Consider the following 27,409-nt stretch of genomic DNA (forward strand, 5'->3'; position numbering starts at 1 on the left):
TCCGTCAGCTATCGCATCTAGGAAAATCTGAGCCCTATTATTATTACTAGCACTGGTCCTCCAGTCTATATCTGGGAAGTTAAAGTCTCCCATGATCACGCAGTTTCCATTAGTATTTACTTTATTAAAGACATTAAAAAGGGCTCTATCCATAACCAAATTAGATCCCGGAGGTCTATAGCACACCCCAAGCACTATCGCAGGAGAGGCTTTACTAGTTTTCTTCCCCAATGTAATTTTTGCCCAGACAGACTCTGTCTTCTCCATTGCATCGCTTCTTATTTCTTTACATTCTAACTCATCGTTGATATACAATGCTACTCCACCCCCTTTACCTTTGTTTCTGTCTTTCCTAAACAGCACATACCCTTCAATACCTGTAGTCCAGTCATGACTACTATTCCACCATGTTTCTGTTATCCCTATAATATCTGGTTTCACTTCCTGCACCAGTAGCTCTAGTTCCTCCATTTTGTTACCTAGACTCCTCGCATTGGTGTACAAACATCTTAATTTTTGCTGTTTGGCCTCGCTCACATTTTGTACCCTATTAGGCACAGTCATTCTACAGCCAGTATAACCTATTAGACTAGTATCCACACCGCCCTCGCTCCTTATATACATTCTCCTACCCATGGCTGTATCCTTTCTTACTTCATCTTCTTCCCTCTCAATGCTAAAATCTGGCGTGGAGATTTTCTGGACATCTCCCATCCATCTTCCCCCAATTCCTAGTTTAAAGCTCTCTTTATCAGTTGTGCCAGCCATGATCCTAGAAGTCTATTTCCTTCCCTACTCAGATGAAGTCCATCCCGAGAGAACTGACCTCTGTCCGTGAATGCCTCCCAGTGGCCATACATCCCAAAGCCCTCCTTTATAGCACCACTGCCTAAGCCATCTGTTGACAGTCATAATCTTGTCACACCTTTGTTGCCCTTCTCTAGGAACAGGAAGGATCCCGCTAAAGATCACCTGAGCCTCAATTTCCTTAAGCATCTTCCCCAGCCTAGCATAGTCTCCCTTGATACTTTCCAGCGAGAATCTGGCTGTATCATTTGTTCCCACATGAAGGATAATTAGGGGATTCTTTCCCGCTCCCTTGAGGATCCTTTTCAACCTCAGGTCTACATCCCGTATCTTAGCACCCGGAAGACAGCACACCCTTCTATTCTCAGGATCAGCTCTAGTTACAGGCCTGTCTATTCTTCTCAATAAAGAGTCCCCGATCACATAGACCTGCCTTTTCCTGGTGACAGTGCTATTCTCCAGTCTCTCCCCTGTTCCCTCTGGCTGCAAGTTCTTTCCATTCCATTCCATTCCATTTCCATTCACAGCTTAGCATCCCTGTGCCAGCGCTGTGCGCTGCTTGGGCACATGCAGAGCTCGGTTCCTCCTGGCCAGCATCCTGCACTGGTGGGTGTTGGTCTTTCCCAGGGCACTGCCCCAGCCAGAGGCAGTGGGGGAAGGAAGGAGTCTGTCAGCCAGGCTGTTGGTGAGCTGAGCACTCTGCCCAGGAGCTGGTTCTCTGCATCGCACTGGGAGCGTGATGTGCCCCACCGGGGGGAGATACGGAGGAGCAGTGGGGCTGGGGAGGGGCAAATCAGGAGAGGACAGCCAGAGGGGAAGCACATAAAGGGCTGATGGGTGGGCAGCAGAGGAAACACATAATTGGCTGCCCCCTGGCACCTGCCCACACTGACCAGCCAGTGCAGCTTGCAGTACACAGCCAATGCCGGCCGGAAACAGGACGGAGGGGCAAGGCCCTGCTGGCCAAGAGCTGGCATGCAGCGGGGGCTGTACTGACAGACGAGCAAGGGGAGACGTTGGCCCTGTACACTGCTTCTTTGCCCCAGCCTTGCACACCCATCCCCATCATCAGCCTCTGGACACCCCCCAGCCCCAGCTCACCACTGGTGGGCAGGTGGCTGGTGAGCAGGGACCTGGCCAGCAGCAGGACCCGCCAGTACTGGTGGGGGGAGAAGGCAGAAAATATGGGACAATTTGCTCATTTTTAAGAAAAAGTCACGACACCTGCAGGAGGGCTTAAATATGGATCTGTCCTTTTAAAAACAGGATGTCTGGTTACCCTGTGACTAAGTATGTCTTGGGATAACTGGTTTGGGGGTGTTTTTCCACAGGGATGGAGAGGGTGAAAGCGTCCTCACATATGTTATGTCATCTTTTGTCTCTAGAGTCCATCATTTAGGCCCCAGTCCTGTAACCAGATGCATTAGTTGTGGACCACTGAGCCCAGGTGGTGACCTGTTGAATTGGACTTTGTGTAGTTGCATGTTTCTTTGCTAGTACATATACATCGTGCAATGGAGTTGTAGATTTTGAGCTCTTCAGAAATGAGATATTAAAAATTGTGTGTTGGAAGCAGCAATTACGTTTGTGGGTGCTATAAAATGTTGAGATAAGGAAAAATACACATTACTCAGTTGGGCACAGGACAAAGATGTGGTTGGTTTGTTTCTATTTATCAGCTGATCCGGGGTGAAATTCTTTGTAATATATCCACTAAGTTCATTATTATTACAATAGAGCCTATTATCAGCAATCAAGCATCAGGACAATGTTGTGCTAGACACTGTCCAAACAAGTAACAAAAGGGATAGTCCCTTCTCTAGAGAGCTTTCAATCTAAGTGCTCAAGCTCTTTTTTTTTTCCTCTCTGCTTTTTCCTTTGTGAACTACTTGATTGTGGAATAAGAACAAAAATTAAAAAATTAGGTACCTGTATAACATTGGAGGGAAAAGGATCCATTATTCTAAAACTTTTTTGTACATTACTTGAAAACTCTGCACTTTGTGTGAGCAAATTCTATGTAAAATCTGTGTAAATGATGTGTAACACTTCTATGAATCAGCTCCCTAATAGCAAATAAGCTCCTTTGATGCTGAATAATGATGTTTAATGACAAAAAGAAACTGTACACTCTGCAAACCGTGGAAGAATGGCCAGATGGTAAACTACAATGTGTGTTTTATCAGCAGCCTGCCATTCTTTGACTGGATGCCAATTAAAAGTATTCAGAGTATTCTAGGTATAATGGGAAAAGAAAGGCAGAATGCCAGTGAAAGAGTCCCAGGGAAGGCATCATACTAGCTGTGAAAGAGACAATGCCAAGATTACAGGGAGTCAGACATAGCCGTAAAGTAACTGTATGCTAGCCTTTTTTTTTTTTTAATCATCAGGCTTTTATGTGGTGTTGAACCACGTTAATTTGTGAGTGTGCAGATAGACAGGGCCCTAATACAGTGGCTTTCAATCTTTCTAGACTACTTTACCCTTTTCAGGGGTCTGATTTGTCTTGCATATCCCCAAGTTTCACCTCACTTAAAAATACTTGCTTACAAAATCAGACATAAAAATACACATGTATCATAGCACACTGTTACTGAAAAATTGCTTACTTTCTCATTTTTACTATATAATTATAAAATCAATTGGAATATAAATATTGAACTTGCATTTCAGTGTATAGTATATAGAGCAGTATAAACAAGTGATTTTATGAAATTTTACTTTGTACTGACTTCGTTAGTGCTTTTTATGTAGCCTGTTGTAAAACTAGGCAAATATCTAGATAAGTTGATATACCCCTGGAAGACCTCTGAGTACCCTCAGGGGTACAGGTATCTCTGGTTCAGAACCACGGCCCTAATATATTCAACATAGTTTAGGCACTATACATGGATTATCAGGTTTTGGATAATCCTCTGAAATTTCAGCCACATATTTCCATGTATGTTCAGCATTGATTTACAGTATGGAAAAATATAACTTTGAATAGAGTAGGTCATTTAAAACAAATTATGAAGTTTTCATAACTTTTTTCCTTGATGGAATATTATGAATTGTGATAAACATAGTTCACATGACATAATTGATACAACACAAACTAAGAGGCTGGTCTAAAGCCCATTGATGTTGATGAGTGTCTCAGTTAACTGCAATGGGCTTTGGGTCATGCCATAAGACAGTGGTAATAAAGGTTGGGTCTATAGTAATTCCTAGGAGGAATGGCAAATGACAGGGCAAGGGACAGACTGATTTAAGTGTCCAAATGTTCTAAGAAAGTTGGTCTGTGGACAGCTGGAGAAAGCTTAAATTTTTATTTAGAGGCTAGACAATCCACAAAGTTCAGGTAAACAAGAGAAAAAAAATCATAATTCTGATAGACATTTTTTAAATTGATTCATGGTTTATCTACTGTTTTATGGGGAGGATAACCGATAAATGACTTTAACTATATCCTAAAGCTAAATCTATTAAATATGAACAAAGAGCTGATATGTTACTGTCAAAAAATTTAAAAAACAACTTCTTAGCTGTAGTTGTCAGATTTTCATCCGGTGTCAATCAGCATACTCTATTAACTTTAGTGGAGCCACGTCAGTATGCGCTAATGTATTGTACCAAAGGATACAGCATAAAATTACTTTGTGGTAAAAAAGGAGGTAACACCTTTCTCCTTCCACAAAAAGACAATGACAAATATACAAATCAAAGATGTACCTGTTATATAGATCCCTGGCGATGATCAACGCACAGAAGGATAATCCTATTGAATGAGTCAACCATTGGAAGCAGCTTCTTTTTGCCTTTAAATAAGGTGTGTATGTATGTATAGGAAATTGATTCCCAATAACTCTCATTTCTTGGGCACTCTATGCCCAAAGACCTTTGGACTCATTACAAAATGTAACAAATACACATCTTAAAAAAACGAAGATGACCGAATAAGACAACCCAAATCAGCCCAGAGAAAATTAGACCTAAAAAATAAAAAAAATTATGCAATCCCTTTCAAATATAGCTAAAAAGGAAATAGTAAGTATTAAATTACACTTTTAAAGTCACACACTTCAGTGGGGCCAAATCTGATAGCATGGTGTATGAAATTTGCCCTAATAGTTCTGCTTTCTAGAACTGTGCAAATAAGTGATTTTTTTTTTTAAAGTTCACTGGCCATACTGAAATGTATGCCCCTCCTCCACCAAAATGCATTTTGAAATGTGTTTTTACCCCAAAATGAAACATTTCACTAAGTTTTTGAGCTGTTTTAACCTTTTTAAAAAAACTTCATACACTTAATGTACATTTCAAAATGTTTAAGGGCAAAATGAAGCAATTTTGACAGAATTTTCAGCGGCCCTACTAGTTACACAGAAGAATGTAGGTACATTGGCAGTCTGACTAAAGAATCGTGAGTTTCTTGATTTTAGAAAAACATTCTAATTTACAATAATTAAATCTTACTTCATGAGCCATTGTTTCTGTTGCATGTAATTATTTTATTTTACTGTGTCTGATTATGATAAATTAAACAGGAAAGAGGAATTTCTATTAAGCTGTACATTAGTATTGAAAAATAAGTGGTGTATCTGTAAGTCTAGTGAGACGAGTAGAGTCTTGTATAAGATATAAAATGCTGAGAAACCTTTGTCATACAATACATAATCACTGGTGATCTAGTGTGTATGAGATCTTTACCTAAAGCATGTTTTGTCTTTTTTTAGGTCTTCTATATTCTATTCTCATCAGTTCCTTGGTTTGTAGCATTTGTTAAGGGAAAAGACTATCTGTTACATGGTTCTGAACCTCCTTCTCCTTAGCTGAAACAGCAGGAGGCAAAGGATTGTTAGTGGAAGGCCAAGGGGGATTTTACTCATGTGCACATTGTAAAGTAACCACAGTAGACTTATTTTAAAAAACAAAAAGTGAAATTGTGTGTCAGGCCAGATTTCACAATTTTTCAACTTTTGATTATTAGACTAGAAAGGGAAGGCTGACAAATTATGCAATAATAGCCATCATGCATTTTGAAGTTACAATGATGAATACGTTGGGCAATGGAGTATTTCAGCTGCATGGACCAAAAAACAAAAGCCCAATATTTCAGAAACTCAATATTTTAAAGGTTGTTAAACCAAGGCTTAAAATATTCCATTTCTTTCATTCGGGCCAAAAAGAAAAAAAAAGCCTTATATAGAAGCTCCGTCACTGAAAACCTCTAAGGAAGAGTCATCCTAAAGTTAAGAAGCATATAAACAGGAATCAGCAATATGTAACTGCTATGTATGTATAAAGTAAGCACATTGAATTTACTTTTTCATCTTTTAAAAAAATTTCCACTGCAAGAAACTCTTGACTAACATTCCTGATTTATTTATGCCTTTCTTAAGGAATGACAAATTCCAAATGTGTGATCACGTTCATTCACTTTTATAAAAGAATTTCCCTCATCTCTTATAACAGTGATAACCAAATGTCTCTTAAGCTGCACAACTATATAAGTCTGTTTGCCAAGTTCACGCCTCTTCACCCCAGAGCTCCAGGGTCTGTTCTCTTATGTGGGCTTTGCTCCATGCCCAGGATGCTACCCTTATTACATAGATTAATTGCATGCTCCCCAGATGTTTAAAAAGTAACAAATTGGTCACTACTAACAGCTCTTAAGAGGTTAAAAACATCTGCCAGAATCTGAGACTTTCAAAAGTATTTTAAAAATGAATATTTCCATGTAGTTACATTTGAACAAAGATCATCGTAACTTTACATTGAAAATACCCTTTTTAAGTTCCTTGGACAGAAGGTATAATGGATTTCCTTTTGCAATTGCTTGTTAAATGAGATTTCTTTGGTTCCATTGGCCCATACAAAATCTTTCACTTAGGTTTTCAGGACACCTGCCATTTTAAATTGGCAGTTTTGCAGTTCAGTGCATATGTGCAAAGACATGTTTATGTAAAATTTGAGGCTTCAGTTATGATGGCTGCTGAGTGTTGTGCACCACACAATGCCATCCAATGAAGAGCATTATGGGACACTTTGCTTACCTATCAGGGAGTTAGTAACTGAAAAAAAAGCAAAGTATGGCCAGAAGGTCTTGGAAAACTCAGGCCTTACATAAGTTTTCATTAGGTGCTGAAAGATATTCAAGATGAAATAAAGTACATGTATATCTACATTACCGAGAAATAAGTGTCAGTGCTCCAGAATATATTAATATTAGATTCTGAAGTTAAATCCATACATACAATAATACATTGGCATAAGGAGATAAATTATGATTGCACTGGAAAAGTAATAACACTGAATTTCCTAATATTTAGACATTTAAAATCTCAACCCACACATTATGTAAAAAGGAGTACTTGTGGCACCTTAGAGACTAACAAATTTATTTGAGCATAAGCTTTCGTGAGCTACAGCTCACTTCATCGGATGCATTCGGTGGAAAATACAGTGGGGAGATTTATATACACACAGAGAACATGAAACAATGGGTTTTATCATACACACTGTAAGGAGAGTGATCACTTAAGATGAGCCATCACCAGCAGGAGAGAAGGGGAAAGGATGAAAACCTTTCATGGTGACAAGCAAGGTGGGCCATTTCCAGCAGTTAACAAGAACGTCTGAGGAACAGTGGGGGGTAGGATTGGGGGGGAGAAATAACATGGGAAATAGTTTTACTTTATGTAATGACTCATCCACTCCCAGTCTCTATTCAAGCCTAAGTTAATTGTATCCAGTTTGCAAATTAATTGCAATTCAGCAGTCTCTCGCTGGAGTCTGTTTTTGAAGTTTTTTTGTTGAAGTTGTTAATGTAGTTTTTGTTTTCTTAAAATTATTTTGCTCCTGAAAAGTGGTGAATCAAGGACCTTGGACACTGCAAATCACAAAATCAGTTTTTGATTTTTACCTTTAAGCTGGACCAGCGAAAGGAATTTCAGGGAGGAGTGTAATGTTGGAGACAGTTGTACATGTATTATTGAAAAAGTATTTATTAACGCATATGACTTATCTTTCCAACGTCCAGTGGCACCCACCCACCCACACCATGTTTTAAAGTTTACAATGTAATGTGGGGTCTTGTGGAGGAAACCCTTCTATCCTGAGATCTCCACTTCAGGCTTGGGTCTCCTCAGAGCTGTTTCCCACCAAGTCAGCCTTAAGACTTCATGTTTCCTCTTGGAGAGGCTCCCAGTGGTTCAGTCCTGGGAAGCAGTGACTCTGAAAGAAAATTGGGTGGGGGGGGATTGTGGGCAATCAGCTGAGCATGAGTTCCCAATGTAATGCTGTGGCCTAAAGGGCAAATGAGATTTTTGGATGCCTTAACGTGGGAATCTCAAATAAGTGTAAAGAGGTTATTTTACCTCTCTATTTGGCACTGGTGTGACTGCTGCTGGAATACTGTGTCCAGTGCCGGTTTCAACAATTCAAATAAGATGTTGATAAATTGGAAAGGGTTTAGAGAAGAGCCACAAGAATGTTCAAAAGTTTAGAAAACATGCTCTATAGTGATAGACTCAAGGAGCTCAGTGTATTTATCTTAACAAAGAGATGATAAAGCAGTGACTTGATCACTGCGTGTAATTACTTACATGAGGAATAAATATTTGATAATGGAATCTTCAGGCAATAAGAGAGAGGTATAACAAGATGCAATGGGCAGAAGCTGAAGCCAGACAAATTTAGACAGGAAATAAGGGGTAAATGTTAACAGTTTACCAAGGATCATGGAGGATTCTCCATCACTGCAATTTTTAAAACAAGATCAGATTTTTTTTAAATATATGCTCTAGTTCAAAAGAAATGATTTTGGGGAAACTCTATGGCCTGTGTTATACAGGAGGTCATCCTAAATGATCACAATGGTCCCATCTGGCCTTGGAATCTATGCCTCTATGTGTCATGACCTTGGAGGAAAACCAAACCAGGTCAGAGATGGTATTTGAGCCCCTTCCAGGCCAACATCACCCTTTGACAAAAGGAAAAATGAATGAGTTCTGAAGGAACCCAAATGTGAAATTGCAGAACTACTAACTATAATTTAAATCCGCTTCTGTACCAGATGACTGGAGGATAGCTAATGTGACGCCAATTTTTAAAAAGGGCTCCAGAGATAATCTCAACAATTATAGGCAAACTGACTTCAGTATTGGACAAACTGGTTGAAACTATAGTAAGGAACAGAATTGTTAGACACACATATGAACATAATTTGTTGGGGAAGAGTCAACAAGGTTTTTATAAAGGGAAATCATGCCTCACCAATCTACTAGAATTCTTTGAGGGGGTCAACAAGCATGTGGACATGGTTAGAGCCAGTGGATATGATATAATCTTAAATTTTCAGAAAGCCTTTGACAAGGTCCCTCACCAAACGCTCTTAATAAAAGTAAGCTGTCATGGGATATGAGGGCAGGTCCTCTCATGGATCGGTAACTAGTTATAAGATAGGGGGTTAGGAATAAATGGCCAGTTTTCAGAATAGAGAGAGGTAAATAGTGGTGTTCCCAAGGGGTCTGTACTGGGACCAGTCCTCTTCAACATATTCATAAATGATTTGGAAAAAGAGGTAAAGAGTGAGACGGCAAAATTTGCAGATGATACAAAACTCCTCAAGATAGTTAAGTCCCAGGCAGATTGCGAAGAGCTGCAAAAGGATCTCTCAAAACTGGGTGACTGGGCAACAAAATTGCAGATGAAATTCAATGTTGATCAATGCAAAGTAATGCACATTGGAAAACATAATGTCAACTATACATAGAAAATGATGGGGTCTAAATTAGCAGTTACCATTCAAAAGAGAGATCTTGGAGTCATTGTGGATAGTTCTCTGAAAACATCCACTCAATGTGCAGCAGCAGTCAAAAAAGTGAACAGAATGTTGGGAATCATTAAGAAAAAGGGATAGATAATAAGACAGAAAATTTCATATTGCCTATATATAAGTCCATGGTATGCCCCATCTTGAATACTGTGTGCAGATGTGGTTGCCCCATCTCAAAAAAGATGTATTGGACTTAGGAAAAGTTCAGAAAAGGGCAACAAAAATTATTAGGGTATAGAATGGCTTCCGTATGAGGAGACATTAAAAGACTGGGACTTTTCAGCTTGGAAAAGAGACGACTAAGGGGGGGGTATGATAAAGGTCTAAAAAATCATGACTGTTATTTACTTCTTCTCATAACATAAGAACTGGGGCGTCACCAAATAAAATTAATAGACAGCAGGTTTAAAACAAACAAAAGGAAGTATTTCTTCACACAACAAACAGTCAACCTGTGGAACTCTTTGCCAGAGGGTGTTGTGAAGGCCAAGACTATAACAGGGTTCAAAACAGAACTAGATAAATTCATGGAGGATAGGTCCATCAGTCGCTGTTATCCAGGATGGGCAGGGATGGTGACCCTAGCCTCTGTTTGCCAGAAGCTGAGAATGGGCGACAGGGAATGGATCACTTGATGATTACCTGTTCTGTTCATTCCCTATGGAGCACCTGGCATTGGCCACTGTCAGAAGACAGGATGCTGGCCTGTATGGACCATTGGTCTGACTCAGTATGGCCATTCTTATGTTCTTATGTTAATGATCCTGAATTATGATAACATTGCACACTTCCCCTGAGGCCTTATCCCAAGCCCATGGAAATTAATGGAAAGTCTCCCAGTGACTTCATTACTCCTTTTCTTTTAGTGACTTCATTGCAGATCAGATCAGGCCCCTAGTGAGACAGATGCTCAAAATCAGCATGAAAGCCACCTGGCTTTTATGTTCTTTCTTAACGTATAAAGCCTATATAATAGTTATACGTTGTACGCCAGTCATTCAACTTTTATTTACGGTAGAGTTGCATGTCTGTATTAAGAGGAAAAAAAAAAGAATTCGTTGTGAAATGAGTTTATTTTATTTATTAATTAGTAAATGCTCCATTTACATCATAGAGGCCTAGATTGGTTTCCCAAGGTGAACTGCAATCAAACCTATATACCTTTCAGTTACTAAATATTGACAGAGCAACTTTCAAATCAGTGCACAAATCATCTGACAATAAATGGCTTCTAATATTCAGAAAGCATCCAACTAGCAGTTACACTTCATATTCTGTGTTTTATCTTTAGCGATTATAGCCAGAGTCCCTGGAAAATTACAGACATGTTTGTTTTTTTGTTTTTTAAATGACACACACTATGTTTCTCAAGTGCTTGAACTGAAGATAGCTTTGGGCCAGCCCCTTCCTCTCACAACTTTCATTCTTGAAAGCCTGCCTTGCCTGCATTGCATTTGATGTGGTAAATCAGACACCCAAGGGACACGGGGGAACTAGGACAGGCTTTTCAAATGCAACAAATAGAGCAGATGGAGTGGCAATTTCCAGTGTCCTGAAGATGAGGGAGCAACACTTTCCAAATGGGCACAAGAGGAAAGGGGAGAAAAAAGAGAGAATTTTAAAAAAAAATAATTCTTTTTACTTCTTATAAAAGTGTTGCCATGGGAACTCCGCACAGGGAAAATGGGGCACTAGACCTGAGAGTTTCTGGGTCTCCATTCAAGCACAGCCATGTAGTCACCTGTTCCAATTCATGCAACATTTTAGTTTTAAAATGAAGTAGATAAGAAGGGTTTGATTTTTTTTTTTAATATATGGAGCCCTTAGAGGCCCAAAATGTCAACCTTCCCTATGGGACATCTCTTATCTTCACTTCTTATTAGTAAGACTGTCAGATGCTGTGAAATATGAGGAAGAGAAATCAGGAGAAGATGGAAAGGCACTCAGAGATTCACTTTATATAACCATTCATTCTCTGTATACTAAACCTCACAGCCTAGTTTGATTTCTTAACAAACAATATTAGACCCTCGTCTGATACATGATAAACATTTGACACTATGTTTCAGAGAATGTGGTCTTTTTTTAGAAACAACCTCTACATACTTTCTTTACTAATGAAGGAAAATACTTAACATTTTCCTCAGGGTTTTCTGCAATCTTCTATTGGCCCTGAATATAATCTAGTCCAAATTGCAAGTAGCCGTTCAGTTATTTGTGGTTCAGAAAGCATTCACATCTTGCTATGTGAATTTAAGTACATTCACAAGACTTAAAATTATTAATTCATAAGATCAGTGGGAGATGGAGCCACTGGCCATTAATATTTGGCTAGTCATGCTTCAAAGTAAATTAAATACATAAAGTTGAAACTGCTTTGGTGGAAACTAGTAGAAAAGCATGACACTGACTGTGATAACTGGGATTGGCTACAGTTTTGGGGAACAGGCTACCTAAGTGGATTGTATGGCAAATGTGTTCTGGTAGTTTTATAAAAGACCTAACCAGTCTTGCCCTTTGTTGCAGGCACATTGTTATGGGAAAGGCTGACCTGAAATGAGTCTGTGTTCCTCTAAATTCCCTTTTAAATATAGTAGAATTGCCATTGAGAAGAGAGAGGTTTTTATCAAAAAGCAATTTTACTAGGTAGGTTTTCATTGTTAACACTTTGAAGCATTAAGGAAGATATTGTCTATATCCTTAATGAATTTATGGCTGTTAGGGTTTGATGGTGGATTTTCAAGACTCTGTTCTTCTACAGTGTGTTGCCTGTTATCTTTACTTCTAAAACTTCAAGACTTAAGAGGATAATAAGTGATATCTTTTTCCCATTAGGTATCACATTCAGTCATGAGGTAGACTTCCAAGAAATGGAATAAATCAATGTTACATTTTAAAGAGGGGAGGGCACATTTCTATCTTCAACTAGAAACAGCCTAATATTTAAAAATTATGTTTTCACTTCTGTGGTACTCACAAGCCACGTACCCAAGCAGTGTAATTAATTTTCTACAGGGAGAGCCAATTCTTCCCAGCACAAAGTCCATTGGCAGTAACAGACACACTGGGAATCATTTATATGGAAGGATTAATTTCAGTATTCTGTCTGCAAGGGATGTATTTCTAGACACTGATTGATTAATAATAATTAATGAGTTACATCATGAAAAACACATGACAAATTACAAAAAAGTTGTTAATAGCTTGTGATGCAGTTGGCCCAAGATCCACCTCTAAATCACTTCAATAAATGTAAGCTGTTGATTCCTCAGCCACATACGCAGCTCTTTAGAGCTCTTATAAAGCAGCTTCTACATTCACACTAAAGCCTAGCTCCAGAGAGCTCAGGCTTCTTAACAGTGCTAAATATTCCTTTTTGTTTTGGTTTAAAACAACTTTTCTGCTCAGGATCTGCTAGCCCAGAGCAGAGAATTCACTCTTTGACTCGAAGAGAATCAGTAAAGTACAGCATTTCTCTTGTTAGGAACATTTTATTTTCAATCACCTATTAGCACCTATCTGAAGATGGTTATAGGGCCTAGCAAAGAAAATACAATACAGTTTTCATTGTTCTCTTATGAGACACACAGCTGAAGGCTTGGGTTGCTTTAACCTCCTAAATACAATTCTGCATACTTTGTAGTGCCTGATTGCTATTATAAACTATCTATGCATTGTTAAGAAAAAGGAAAGATTGAAAGATGCATTGTTTCAAAGTTAATATTCTCACAGATTGATTTCATGGCTGTTATCTTGCAGTACTATAACTTCACAATTACAGTAAAAAGAAAAGGAGTACTTGTGGCACCTTAGAGACTAACAAATTTATTAGAGCATAAGCTTTCGTGAGCTACAGCTCACTTCATCGGATGCATTTGGTGGAAAAAACAGAGGGGAGATTGATATACACACACAGAGAACATGAAACAATGGGTTTATCATACACACTGTAAGGAGAGTGATCACTTAAGATAAGCCATCACCAGCAGCAGGGGAAAAGGCCAACAGTAAACCACACAGTTTACCACAGTTATTGTCTATTCTAATTATAAAGAAATAATAGTGACGTCTCTCAGTAGAATCTGAGCATAAACTGTTTGCATATGCTGTTTTATTTAATTGCCGCTCTTTTATTTAATTGCCATTCCTTTATTACTGACGATCAGCTAATCAGATAGCCCAAAACTGGTATCTTAAATATGAATACCTTTGGCTTTTATAAGGGTTGACAGATCTATACCAATAGAGCTGTATTCAATACCTCTGTGGTTAAGGTTATGAGTTAAATCCAAAATGAGAAAAGACCTATTTTCTGTGTCAGATGTGTATGAAAATCTTATGAAAACATTTGTTCCTAGTGCACATCTTCTATCTTGGGTTGGAACTTTGCCAGAATGATTTGTAAGGGGTCAGTGCTATTGTATCTATACCCTAGACCTGATTTAGTCTAAATCTAATCCCCAAACCCAAACCTAAACTAAATCTGTCCTTAATTCCTATTGCTACCACTTTGAACTCATGTGAAATAAAAATCTTTGCATATGTAACACATACTGTGATGTGCTGTATGTAGCAGTGGTTGCTTCCAAGTCTTCCACATATGCAGCCAGAAAAGCCAAAATTAACCAGCCCCATCTGTCCGCAGAAAATGGCAATATTTAGGAAAATATTGCTAGTTCGGCATTCACCTCTCTGAGCTGGAAAAAAAGCAATAAATGGAGTTGCTTCTAAAAAGAAGAAGTCTTAAATTTTTTAAAGGGGAAGGTCTGACTCACGTCTGTGTTGCTACACTAATTTGGACAAACATTTACTTTACTCAAATCTCTAGCAGCTGATAGAGCTTTTAGCAGTGGATGTTACTTATTAAGAGAGAGTGCTTCTAAGTCTTCTGACTAAAACCCAATGCTACACCAGATAAATACTGGCAGATTTTATTCCTGATGGAGGGATGAATTTGATGGAAATGGCCTAGATCATCTATAATTCTTCTGATTCTGTTCTCATTGCACTCCAAAGGGGTTTATATATGTTCCCCAAATATTTATATATAAATATCTGATTGCCACCTCTTCAGCTGTTTTTCTATCTATCTATCTATCTCTTTTTTCAATAAGGTTCTGACACTTAAGTTTTAATATCAACTAAAAAAAATACAAACAAAAGGGAAAACATTGGGTATAAAGAATATAAATGTACCTGTGGTGATCCAGCCAGAACATTTAGCCACAGGTTTAAAATGACCATAGGCATGACAAAAGTGAGAACATGAGAAATCTGGATGTAACTTTTTATCTGGAGTTTGCCAGTTCCTGGAACTTTGGACTGAGCCTGTAGGGGGTGCTACCCTTTGTTCTGCAACAATAGTGGCTACCAGAGCCCTCGGGGAAATGGTGTCAGTGCTTGAAGTCAGGTCAGGACAGAATGGACTAGAAACTCCAGCTGAGGCCGACTGGGATGTTTCTGTTTGGTGTGATCCGGACAAGCAGTGTGCTTGACCAATGATGAGCCAGGACTTCTCCACCTCTCAGTGGGAGGGGACAGCCTGAGTCGGAGATCGATTAGGTTTAGTTTCGGTGTTGAGCTTTGAGTATGAGAGCTAAGAGACGCAGAATAGCTCAGGCAGTCTTGATTAATTCCCACTCCCCACTAAGGGAGTCTTTGAATTGCTATGGGATCTAAGGTATTGATCAGGCAGTGCCAGCCCTGCAGAGACCAGCCTCCAGAGTGGTAGAGATCTGATCCCACGCTGGCTACTGAGAGCTACCTGAGACCCCTACAGGACTCCAGGCCAGGGAACCAGACCTTGTTTCACCTTGAGGTGAAATACACTGTAAGAGGACCTTTTTTGTTTACGCTGGACAACATTCACAGTGCTACAGCAGTCATCTCCAGTCTCATCCAGAGCATCACTTGCCTGTGGAGGTGCAAGGAAGGTAATTGGGAAGAGTTGTGAGCATTGGGAAGCAAAACATTTTGTTGATGTTAGTACTTATTAGTTAATCCGATCTTTCTTTCCACAGATCCTCATTTCCTGCTTCCAGTAAAGTCCGCCTTTGTTATGTTATTTTTTTGGATGTCATTTTTTTGCTGGAATTTGTGTTGATGTACTTTCTTTTTTGTATACTGGGTTTTATTCTCCTTGCCAGCAGTGGTAGCATTATTCATTTCCCCAAGGGTCAGCACATCTTGTGTCTCAAACATTTACTTACCTTAGGCAGAGGCACCAGGTGTTAGAGAAAGAAGTCAGCCCCCAACTCATGCGAGGAGAGGGGAGAAGCCACTCCATGTAGCAAGTGTCCAGGAGAGGTTTGAGTTGCACCTTTGGGAGAAGCAACAGAGGAAAGCACTGCTGGGATTTTAATTTACAAGGAGATTTTAATTTATAAGGGTGTCAGTACAGAATTTATTGCTCAGTTTGTGAGCAGTGACTCCAGTGCCACCTACTGGAGTAGTCCCTAAAGTACAAGATGGGTAGCACTTTATTTTCTGACTGTAGCAAAGTGGAAGGCATGTAGCCAGACAAATCCTTTATAGTAACAGGGATCCACTGTGAAAGTATGTCTGAACAAACAGTGATTGTCCTCAAAACTGTGAAGGTCTGGGGAAAAATCACAGTGAGAAGCAGACTTATCAGGACCACAACTGGGAACCTCCGTGCCCTGATCCTATGCAGTACCAAAGTAGATGCTACCATCTGAAGGACTGCCAGTTTGGGGGATAATGATTCAGGATGTAGTGCGAGTTGTGGCCACTGGCCCTGCAACTACAGATTTTAATTCTAAACTACAGTATTTTCTGGTATAGGAAGGAAACATTTAGGGATTAATAAGAAGAATTTTAGTTATAAGCGGGGGACGCATCAATTAGAGGTAACAGAGGAGGAGAAAGACCTTGGAGTATTGGTTGATCATAGGATGACTATGAGCTGCCAATGTGATATGGCCTTGAAAAAAGCTAATGCGGTCTTGGGATGCATCAGGAGAGGTATTTCCAGTAGGGATAAGGAGGTTTAAGTACCGTTATACAAGGCACTGGTGAGACCTCACCTGGAATACTGTGTGCAGTTCTAGTCTCCCATGTTTAAGAAGGATGAATTCAAATTGGAACAGGTACAGAGAAGGGCTACTAGGATGATCCAAGGAATGGAAAACTTGTCTTATGAAAGGAGACTCAAGGAGCTTGGCTTCTTTAGCCTAACTAAAAGAAGGTTGAGGGGAGATATGATTGCTCTCTATAAATATATCAGAGGGATAAATACCGGAGAGGGAGAGGAATTATTTAAGCTCAGTACCAATGTGGACACAAGAACAAATGGATATAAACTGGCCATCAGGAAGTTTAGACTTGAAATTAGACAAAGGTTTCTAAGGTTTCACTCTCTAGAGGAGTGAAGTTTTGGAATAGCCTTCCAAGGGAAGCAGTGGGGGCAAAAGATTTATCTGGCTTTAAAATTAAACTCGATAAGTTTATGGAGGAGATGGTATGATGGGATAACGTGATTTTGGTAATTAATTGATCTTTAGCTATTCATAGTAAATAGGCCTAATGGCCTGTGATGGGATATTAGAAGGGTGGGCTCTGAGTTACCCAGGAAAGAATTTTCTGTAGTGTCTGGCTGGTGAATCTTGCCCATATGCTCAGGGTTTAGCTGATCACCATATTTGGGGTCGGGAAGGAATTTTCCTCCAGGGCAGATTGGAAGAGGCCCTGGAGGTTTTTCGCCTTCCTCTGTAGCATGGGACACGGGTCACTTGATGGAGGATTCTCTGCTCCTTGAAGTCTTTAAACCATGATTTGAGGACTTCAATAGCTCAGACATAAGTGATGTTTTTCGCAGGAGTACGTGGGTGAGATTCTGTGGCCTGTGTTGTGCAGGAGTCAGACTAGATGATCAGAATGGTCCCTTCTGACCTTACTATCTATGAAATGCCCTAAGGAATTTAAAAAATTTGATGTCGGGAATGTTCCCCCTGTACCCACAACTGATAATTTAATTCCAGATAGTAGGACAACGTGTGGAAAAGTGTGGCTCACCTGACAACTATGGCAGCACCTAAAAGACTCAGAACATTTTCAGGGCAGTTACCCACTGCTTCAGGGGAGGAGTATCTTGAAAGTTTGATGGCCCAGGCCACCCAGATGATCGGAGTGCCAATACTCTGACAGAGAAAAGAGAGGATGGCAGAAAACCTAATGATTCTGCATATGATGTCATAAGGGTCCTCAGGATCAGCAAACCTGATACCACTGTACAATGTAACCTGGTTGCCCTAGCGAGCACATGTGGAACCACTGAGAATGGACAAGGCCTGTACTACCGGTTCAGGAATCTTAAACATCAGGGTGAAAAAATGTCTTGAGTTCTTGCTGACGTTGGAGAAGTTACTAATTCAAGTGACTCTGAAACAGGGTATCTAGCTGGAGAGAGAGAGCCTGACGTGTTGGGGGACCCTCTATGATGATGTGTTACTCCTGAGCTTATTCTTGAGAGAGGCCCACCTTCCCGGTCCTATTAAAGAGAGTCAGAGAGGAAGAAAATAGGGAGACAGTGACAAAGGCCTTCTTGGCTCCCGTATAACAGGCCAAAGCAGCAGCACCTTCCAGTGGTCGGGAAGAAACGGTAACCACCACAGAAAAGGATGTGCAAAAGCAGTTGAAGGTAGCATGTCATGAGGATGGGAGATAAGCAGTCTACTGTAACACCTCCAGATCAGGACAGATGGAGACCACGTCATCCTGTGGGCCAAAATCCTCTGATCTGTTTCAGTTGTGAAGAAGCTGGAGATAATACTTATCTGAAAGGCCTGGTAGGCCTTGCCTTTGAATTTTCATTGATGGTAGAAGCCATTTTAGTGGATAACAAGTGACCATTATCTTCAATAGCCTGTATGACAATTTATTGAGACACTTACCACTGCAGGGGTTAGCAGATTATGAGTATCCTTACTCTAGATACATCACCATTCATCTGGAGTTGACATCTGGCTCCAGTCACTTCAGGGGGAAAGTGGACACATCAGCCTTAGTCTGCCTTTTGTCCAATAAAAGATATTGCCTCACCCACCTTGTTTCTCTAATATCATGGTTGCAACACTGGATCTGCAGAGGCACAGCCAGATGTCTATTCTCATTGGTACTAATGCCAATATGTTTGGACAATCTACCAGACAATGCCATGAAAAGGGAGGAGAAGACTATCTTTGTGTGAGGCATGCCTACCACAAAAAGGATAGAGAGGCTTGCCAACCCTGAGGTGGAACTATGGGGAAGATATTGACGTCTGTGAAGAAGCCTGTACTGATACCTATAGGAGCAGAATATCTTGTGGAAGGCACTGCAAGTTGTGAAGAGGAAGTGAATGACCAGGTCATCCTGACTGATTCTCCTGAGGAAGATTTACCAAAAGAACTGTTTGTGCAGACTAGTATACTTCCAGCATCCTCAGCAGGAGTATATTGAGTCAGTCAAAATGAAGACTGAGATTCCCATACCTGTGAATATGACACTAGCCCACATGTACATAACTGATTCCAATGGCTGCTGCCACTAAAGACCTACAGTCTAGATACCTAGACCCAAAGGCCTTTGGAGAATCATTTGCACTTGGGAAATGGAAAATAGCATCTGTATCAAAATGGCTGAGGTGCCTGATATTTTCCTTCCATGAGTGTGATGTAGGCTTTGTCAAGGGAGAAGAACACCACATCTGCTTCAGTGACAGCAGACCCTTTCAGAAGAGATCCAGGAGGCTTCCTCTTGAAGATGTAAAAGATATGAGAGGACATATCAAAAAGCTGATATATGTGGGAATTATCAAGGAATCTTTGAGTGCTTATGCCTCTCCCATTGCCATGGCAAGAAAGAATGGCTAAGTGCGTGTTTGCATTGACTATTAGATCTAAGGCAAACTATTCCAGATCAATATACAATGTCCTGAGTACATGATACCCTCACTGTCTGTGAGGAAGCAAATCATCCTGTGCTTTTGATCTCAGGAGCGGGTACTATCAGATCCTTCTGGGAGAACATGACAAAGAAAATTGGTTTCATCTGCCTTCTTGGGTTCTACCAGTTTGAGGGGATGGCTCAGGGAATCGCAGGAGCATCTGCAACCTTCTAGAGGTAATGGAGAAGGTGGTCAGAGGCATGAATCTCCTAGAAATTCTAGCAAAAACAATGAGAGTAAAGGGTACCCAGAAGTCTCCTACTATAGAACAGGCGCAACAAAGAAAGTAACACCACCACTAGCCATCACCTACAACCCCCAACTAAAACCGCTCCAGTGCATCATCAAGGATCTACAGCCTATCCTAAAGAACAATCCCTCACTCTCATAGACCTTGGGACACAGGCTCGTCCTTGCTTACAGACAGTACCCCGACCTGAAGCAACTCACCAGCAACTACACACCACACAACAAAATCACTAACCCAGGCACCAATCCCTGCAAGAAACCCCGTTGCCAACTCTGTCCGCATATCTAGTCAAGGGACACCATCATAGGACCTAGCCACATCAGCCACACCATCAGGGGCTTGTTCACCTACACATCTACCAATGTGATATATATACCATCATGTGCCAGCAATGACCCTCTGCCATGTACATTGGCCAAACTGGACAGTCTCTACACAAAAGAATAAATGGACACAAACCAGACATCAAGAATTGTAACATTAAAAAATGAGTAGGAGAGCACTTCAACCTCCCTGGACACTCAATAACAGATTTAAAAGTGGCAATTCTTCAACCAAAAAACTTCAAAAACAGACTTCAATGAGAAACTGCAGAACTGGAATTAATTTGCAAACTGGACACCATGAAATTAGGCCTGAATAAAGACTGGGAGTGGATGGGTCACTACAAAAAGTAATTTTCCCTCTGCTGTTTCTCACACCTTCTTGTCAACTGTTGGAAATGGGGGACGTCCACTTTGATTGCATTGGCCTCGTTAGTACTACAAAAGTACTTTTCCATATCTTGTCAAGTGTTGAGAATAGGCCACTTCCACCTTAATTGTATTGGCCTCGTTAGCACCAAGCCCCACTTGGTAAGGCAACTCCCATTTTTTCATGTGCTGTAATATTTATACTGTATTTTTCACTCCATGCATCTGATGAAGTAGGTTTTAGCCCATGAAAGCTTATGCCCAAATAAATTTGTTAGTCTCTAAGGCACGACAAGGACTCCTCATTGTTTTTGCTGATACAAACTAACATGGCTACCACTCTGAAAACTAGAAATTCTAGTTTACCTAGATGACCTTATTTTTGGAAGGACCCTAAGGGAACAAGAGACATCTGCTGAAGATCCTGGATCGTCTGCAGGCTTATGGCCTGAAACTGTCACTGGACATTTCTTTGCTGCCAGACCTCAGTTAAGTATGGGGGCCACAGCATGTGTGAACATGAGTTATTGCCAGACCCCAATAAAATAATGCTTGGAATACCTGTCCTTTGGCATACAACTGACAGAGCCCACAATCCTTCTTAGGATTCTGTGGATACTAACACAGGTTTGTCAAGAACTATTCATTGATTCTGAGATCCCTATATGAACTTTACAGGGATATTTCCCCCTACCAGATCTCAGGGCACTGACAAGAAGACACCTAAAGAGAAGACCTATTTTAAGGAGTATGAGCACTTTGAACTCTGATGGGACTCAGATGTGAGGAGACATTCCAATGGATCATCAAGTGCTTGACACAGGCCCCTGTACTTGCATATGCTGATCCTCAGAAGCCTTACATCTTGCACAGAAATGCTAGACTTGGTATAAGTACTGTATCAAGCGCATGATGGAGAATTGAGATGAGTTACATTTGCCTGTAGAAGTCTGAAGAGGCAGAAAAGAACAATTCTGCTCACAAGTTGGAGTTCTTGGCATGAAATGGGACAAATTTAATTACTACCTTTTATGTAGCCAAGGTTCCAGTATGCATAGATAACAATCCATTGACATATGTGCTAACATCAGCCAAGCACGAGCCACATGCTGGCGAAGAGGTTGCATGGGAAAAAAGGAATAAGTATGTATATAGTCCCTGTCACAGGATCAGCTATTCACTGATCAACAGTGCTCTTGTGGCTCTTTGGGGAATTAGCTTGCCACTGTTCATGCCCCATCCAGTGGTCAATCAGCCAGTTGCCTTAGTCACACTCTCTCTGTGGCCCCGCTTTTGCTAGTCAGGTGCTGCAGCGCCACTCCTTTGTGGTTTAGTCCTCCGACCAAGTCTCAAATGCTCCATATCCATTGCTCTGACTGTGCCATTCCCACAGTGGCTTGTAGGGGAATCTCAGGCCACCCTGTACTCTGGGTTCCAGTCCAGGGACCCTTGAACCTGAAGTTCAGGTCTACACTATCTCTGACTTTCACTGCTCCTTCTCTGGATTGCTTCCTACACTGCCTTTTTCAAGGTCCTACTCTCCCCCTTGTATCAGGAAGTGTGATTACAGACTCACCTCACTGCAGCCCCCTTTATCTTCAACTCTTGGACTTTGTAGAAGTCCTGCCTATTCCTGCCCAGGTGCGCTTCATTCTCAATTAGTATCAATGCTCCTTAGCTGCCCAGCAGATCCATCCTATGGCTAACTGGTCTCTTTTGCCACCTTAACCCCTTCAGAGCTACTGTGGGATGAACACCCCATCACAGTGCTGTATACAGATGAACTGCAATGTCACTGTCCAAGGTCTTCCTGGAGAATATGTGGAATGGAGAAAATTAGGGCCTGATTTTGATCTCACTTATAATTATTATATTTAATTTTAGAGGGGCTATATTGGCTAAAGATGTTAACATAACCCAGTCAGTGTCAAACATTAGACAGTGTTAAGTGGAATACAGAGACCTCAGCTATCTTAGCACCATGAGACAACCCCCATTAAAAATCCTTTTAACCATTTATTAAAGGTGCAGAAAAGAAGGAAAAACAGATCAAGCATGGGAAATGCAAAGTATTAAATTAAGCTTTCCTTTAAACAGTTTTTGTTCCTCTTTCCTTTAGATGTAGGCAAGTTTTAGAAGGTAAACACCCCTGTTTGACAGTCTCTGAGATGGTATCAAAGATGGTAATAACTGTCATCCCAGGTGGTGGTGCTTGAGATTCAGCTGGAGCTGGTAATGGTGGTGATGTCATCTGGGTGCTTCTCTCTCTCTGGCCTGTTCTGGTCAGGACACCTCTCAGGATCAGGATGATGAAGGCCCAAGGAAATGGTTACGGTGGCAGCCAGGATGGTAGCCTTTGTGTTCCTTCCATTTGTTCTTTTGTACTTCCCCCCCCCCCCCCACAATCTTTCTTTTAATGACTCAGGAAGGGTAGAATAGCCCATCCCCTCATTATTTTGTCCACCAATTAGGCCTGTTTTCTGACATGCCAATTTTGGCTCATTATCCTCTGGCTCCACATCTCATTTTTAACAGCATAATTTCAACAGTCTTTGAATCATATCAACTTGGCCTTTTGGTTTATATTAATTCAGTTATTCTGTCTCCCATTTGAACCTGTTACCATCAGCATTTGTTATTCTAGGTTATTGTGACATCTTATGAAATGTTACATACTTACAACAGTTGAGCTCACAATTTGGGTAAATGGGTAGGCCCAACTGTGTCAATGTTTTACATCACTATAACTCCAATGATTTCAGTAAAATTATTCCTGTTTTACATAACTCTGAGTGAGATCAGAATCAGGCACAAAATGAGGGTTCTTATAACTACAATGAAAAAAAACAACTTAAAAAATATAAAAGGCAAGGTGTGGGTGTAAAAAAGGCATAGCTAGATATACCCAAACATGTGCATATACTACACACACAAAACTATGTTGAAAGAATATTAAGGTTGCAAAGTCAAGCACTCAAAAATTAGGAAATGACAGAAGGAAGGTTACCTGAGCAATGCTAAATTCAGCTCCCTTGTATGCATTATCATACAGTCTTTAATTACAAAATTGCTTACTATTTTTTTCACAGGTTCACCTATAATAACAGGAATCATTTTCTTTTTAGAAAATGCAAGCTACTGTTTGCAGTGCACTGACATTTTTAAAGCTCATTCTTCATTAGACTTTATAAAACCTGGTTTCCTTCACTAAATACAAGACATCAGAATTAACATTTGCAACTTCCACATTTAACTTTGCAGTTGAATCAATAAGTTTAAGGGTCCTCATGCCAAGTTTTTGGGTTGGTCAATAAATCCATCAGAAAGAAGACGATATACAACCTATAACAGATGACTCCATTGATCTAATCAGGCACCGCAAAATACTCCATTTAATGGCACCGCAAAATACTCCATTTAATGTCAGATATATTACACCTTCAAAAAGTACTGATGCTTAATGCACTGAGAACCTGACTCACAAAAAGCTGCTATTAATTCTGATACTGAGAACCAGTAATTGCGTCAGTTTTGTTTTTAATTACATAGTTCTTATTATACACTGCATAATTGCTGGCATTAACTAGGGATGGGTAGGCCATTAAAAATGTCAAGAACGGATGATTTTTGGGTTCAGATGAATATAACAAGCATACTTGTTACTTCTGCCTAGGCACAGACAAGACAGAGTAACAGTAAGTAGAAATGGAACACTGAGATGGTATTATGAGAGATTATGAAGCAGTAAAAAGTGCAGTGTTGCCACTATGTGGATGACACTCAGCTCTGCATCTTTTGCTGAATCTCGCTAGTAGGGTGGGTTAGCTTGCCTATTACTGCTAGGCTCAGGATTTGGATGAAAGGGAAGTAGATGTGACATAATTAAGACAAAATGGAGGCTAAGCTACTATTTGTTGGAAACAGTCACAAGACATGGTGGAAGTGAGATTCGCTCTCACAAGTGCAAAAGTCTGTCTGCATTTTGTTACTGGGATTCAAACCCTGTGGGGAGGGATTCTATTAGCGACAGGCACCTGCTAAATACCTAGGGATGATAGTGAGATGTAATTATGAAAACATTCAAATGAAAGCAGCTTCTTATTCCATAAGCAAGCTCCATAGTAGCCCTGTCCAACCCTGAAGATAAGTCTAAATGTAGGATCAGATTGCAGAACAGCTTTGATGGGGAGGGATCTAATTTATAAAGATTCACCTTCTCCCCTATTGCCCTCCTGTAGTTTCTCATCTTTCTTTCCAGGTATTGTGGCAGGAGAGCTTATTGTAGCCTAAGGCCTCTGGAATTCACATATGGATGTGGTCAGCTTCAAATTCAGGGATATTGCACGTTCTGGATTAATGCTAGGCTGGGTATGCTAAACCTACACCCATCATTTTCACACTGTTTCAAGATGAAACACAGTCTCCATCACAAAGTCATTCATTGTTCAAAATTAAGAAAAACAGTAGGAAATAATTATGATTATCCACAGGTCTCAGGAGACACCACAAAACACTGGATTATTGAAGGAGTTGAACCGCAGGCTTTGAAATGTTCATGCCAGCTCAGTAAAAAGGGATGGTTCTGCTCCAGAGCTTCAGTAACTTTTAGATATGAGGACATCAGTACATGAGATTTATGTACGTAGGATGGGATTTTCAAAGATGCCAAAGTGATTTTGGTGCACAAGTGCCATTGTCTTTTTTTTTAGGACTTGTGCTCCTGAATCATGTAGATGGCTTTGAAAATCCCATCCTGAATGCTGAACAGCACATAAGGATTTATGTGCTTGGCATTTGGCATATTTTAATGTTTGAATATTTGAATAATTTAACGTTCAGGTTTAGAATCATTTAAGTTTGACTGTCTTGACATTAAATTTTTAAATCTGGATATTCAGCAACAGCAAACATTGTAGCAGATATGGGATAGGTGTGCCATCAACACGCTACTGATGCTGCTTCTACCAGGTGCAGCTGCCTTGGAGATAGAATCAGGGACTGGAACTATAGTCTTTACATTGGCTGAAGGAAAAAAAATGTATCTCAAGATGGGAGTATATGACATAGGAATCCCTTTGCAAAGGATTCTCCGGTTCTTGGCAAACTCTCACCTCAGACCTGATAAACTCACTACACCAAACATGTCTTACAGGATATTTATCCATAAAGAGTAACATGTAAGGTATACATGTAAAGCTTGTAACTTATCAAGATTCATAATCACTGTGAAATGTACATACAGGTAATATTTAAGGAATAATGTTTTTATATTGAAAGTGTGCTTTATGGACTTGGAGAAAAAATTAGTCACCAAGAAATATTATGTCTCGGCGATGGGCCATTTATCAGCAGGGTGTTGTCACCCAACCCTGTTTCGCTGGTGATGCAATACAATTGTTCAGCCTTGCTCAGTACTAAGACTTCCGATGGAAAACCATCAGAGGCAACTAAAAAGATCAAAGCCACTTGAAGATAAAAAGAAATTGCATGACAAGATAGAGGTTTGCCCTGTCTATGAATAAAAAACAAAAGACTGTTTCAGTATAACGCAGAGGAGGGAGAGATCCTATGAATCCTTTCACTGAGGAGACATCTGGAGGAGCAAGGTGCTCTCATGAAAAATTGGATCCTGGATTTTTGTGAAGCCAGCTAACTCTGCAACTGACTGAACTTTGGAACTATGTTTCCTATCACTTAATTTTGATAGGAAATTAATAAGTGTAGACCCAGGTTCACATTTTATGATTTAGTTTTCCATTGTAATCATTTATTTCCACCTCTCTCTCATTTCTGTTAAATCTGTATTCTTTCTTCAATAAATCTACTTTTGTGTATTTTAAGTGTTCACAAGTGCTGTGTGGCTTAAAGGATCAGTGGTTTAAGGTAAAACTAGGAAATTGGGACACACTGTCCCCTTGGGATCACAGAATCTGGGATTTCTGTGAATAGCCAACGTCAGGGGCTAGATAGAAAGGGGAATGAGTCAAAGGGACTTGAGGACTGGCATGCACCTATTGTTAACCTGCAAGGAAAAGATGGCTGGCATAACTCAAAGAGATTGTTTGAGTGGCTGAAAGGCTGGTGGGTCCAGGAGCTGACACCCAGCCACCACAGGCAAGACTCCTTTAGGCTAGAGGCAGGGGGGTAAGGTGGCTCAGAGTCCTGAGTGTCCGGAGAAGCATCAGAGAGCATTTATCCTTTCATTTCCCTAATCTTAGCCACATGGAGCCTGTGCTCTTTCAAATAATTACTCCATTTCCTGACTGCCCTGTTTTAGGGAGCAGCCTGTTTTATCTCTCTCTGTTTTGGGGTTTATGTATGTTAGTCTGAATGATAAGGGGAAAAAAGTAGTGTTACATTGCAACCTTCCAGCAAGAGAATTTGTTTTTATGTAACTTCTCTGCTTATATGTCATGACATTTGGTACATTTTCTACTGTTTGGCATCCTTCCACACTGAAGAGGATGCCAGCAGCATTTTGGCCTAAGTCAGTAAGAAAAATGCAATATAATAGCATTTAAAAGCATTTACAGCAAATGGATCAAGGTGGTCAAGTCAGATACAAAATAGCATGGTTAGCTACAGTTGAAAATAGCAGCCCTTTTCTTTGAAAAAACAAAGCCTTATCTTGCATAGAGAGCTTTGCTATCATGTACACTTACTAATGGAAATGTAGATAAATGCAAATTCTCTACAGAGTCTTATCTCTGGACACACCACATAGTAGTAGAACGTTTCTCTGAGAATAGCACAGTCATATTCTGTTCAATAAAAGCAAGTCTCAAAAATAAACAGCAAGAGTTTTTGAATAAATTATTAATTTTCTATTTGTGATTTTAGATTTTCCCTATCTGATGGCCTTATGAAAGTCATAGGCACGCACAAACATGCAG

The sequence above is a fragment of the Dermochelys coriacea genome, chromosome 4 (genome assembly GCF_009764565.3).
Source record: "Dermochelys coriacea isolate rDerCor1 chromosome 4, rDerCor1.pri.v4, whole genome shotgun sequence".
Taxonomy (NCBI): domain Eukaryota; kingdom Metazoa; phylum Chordata; order Testudines; family Dermochelyidae; genus Dermochelys; species Dermochelys coriacea.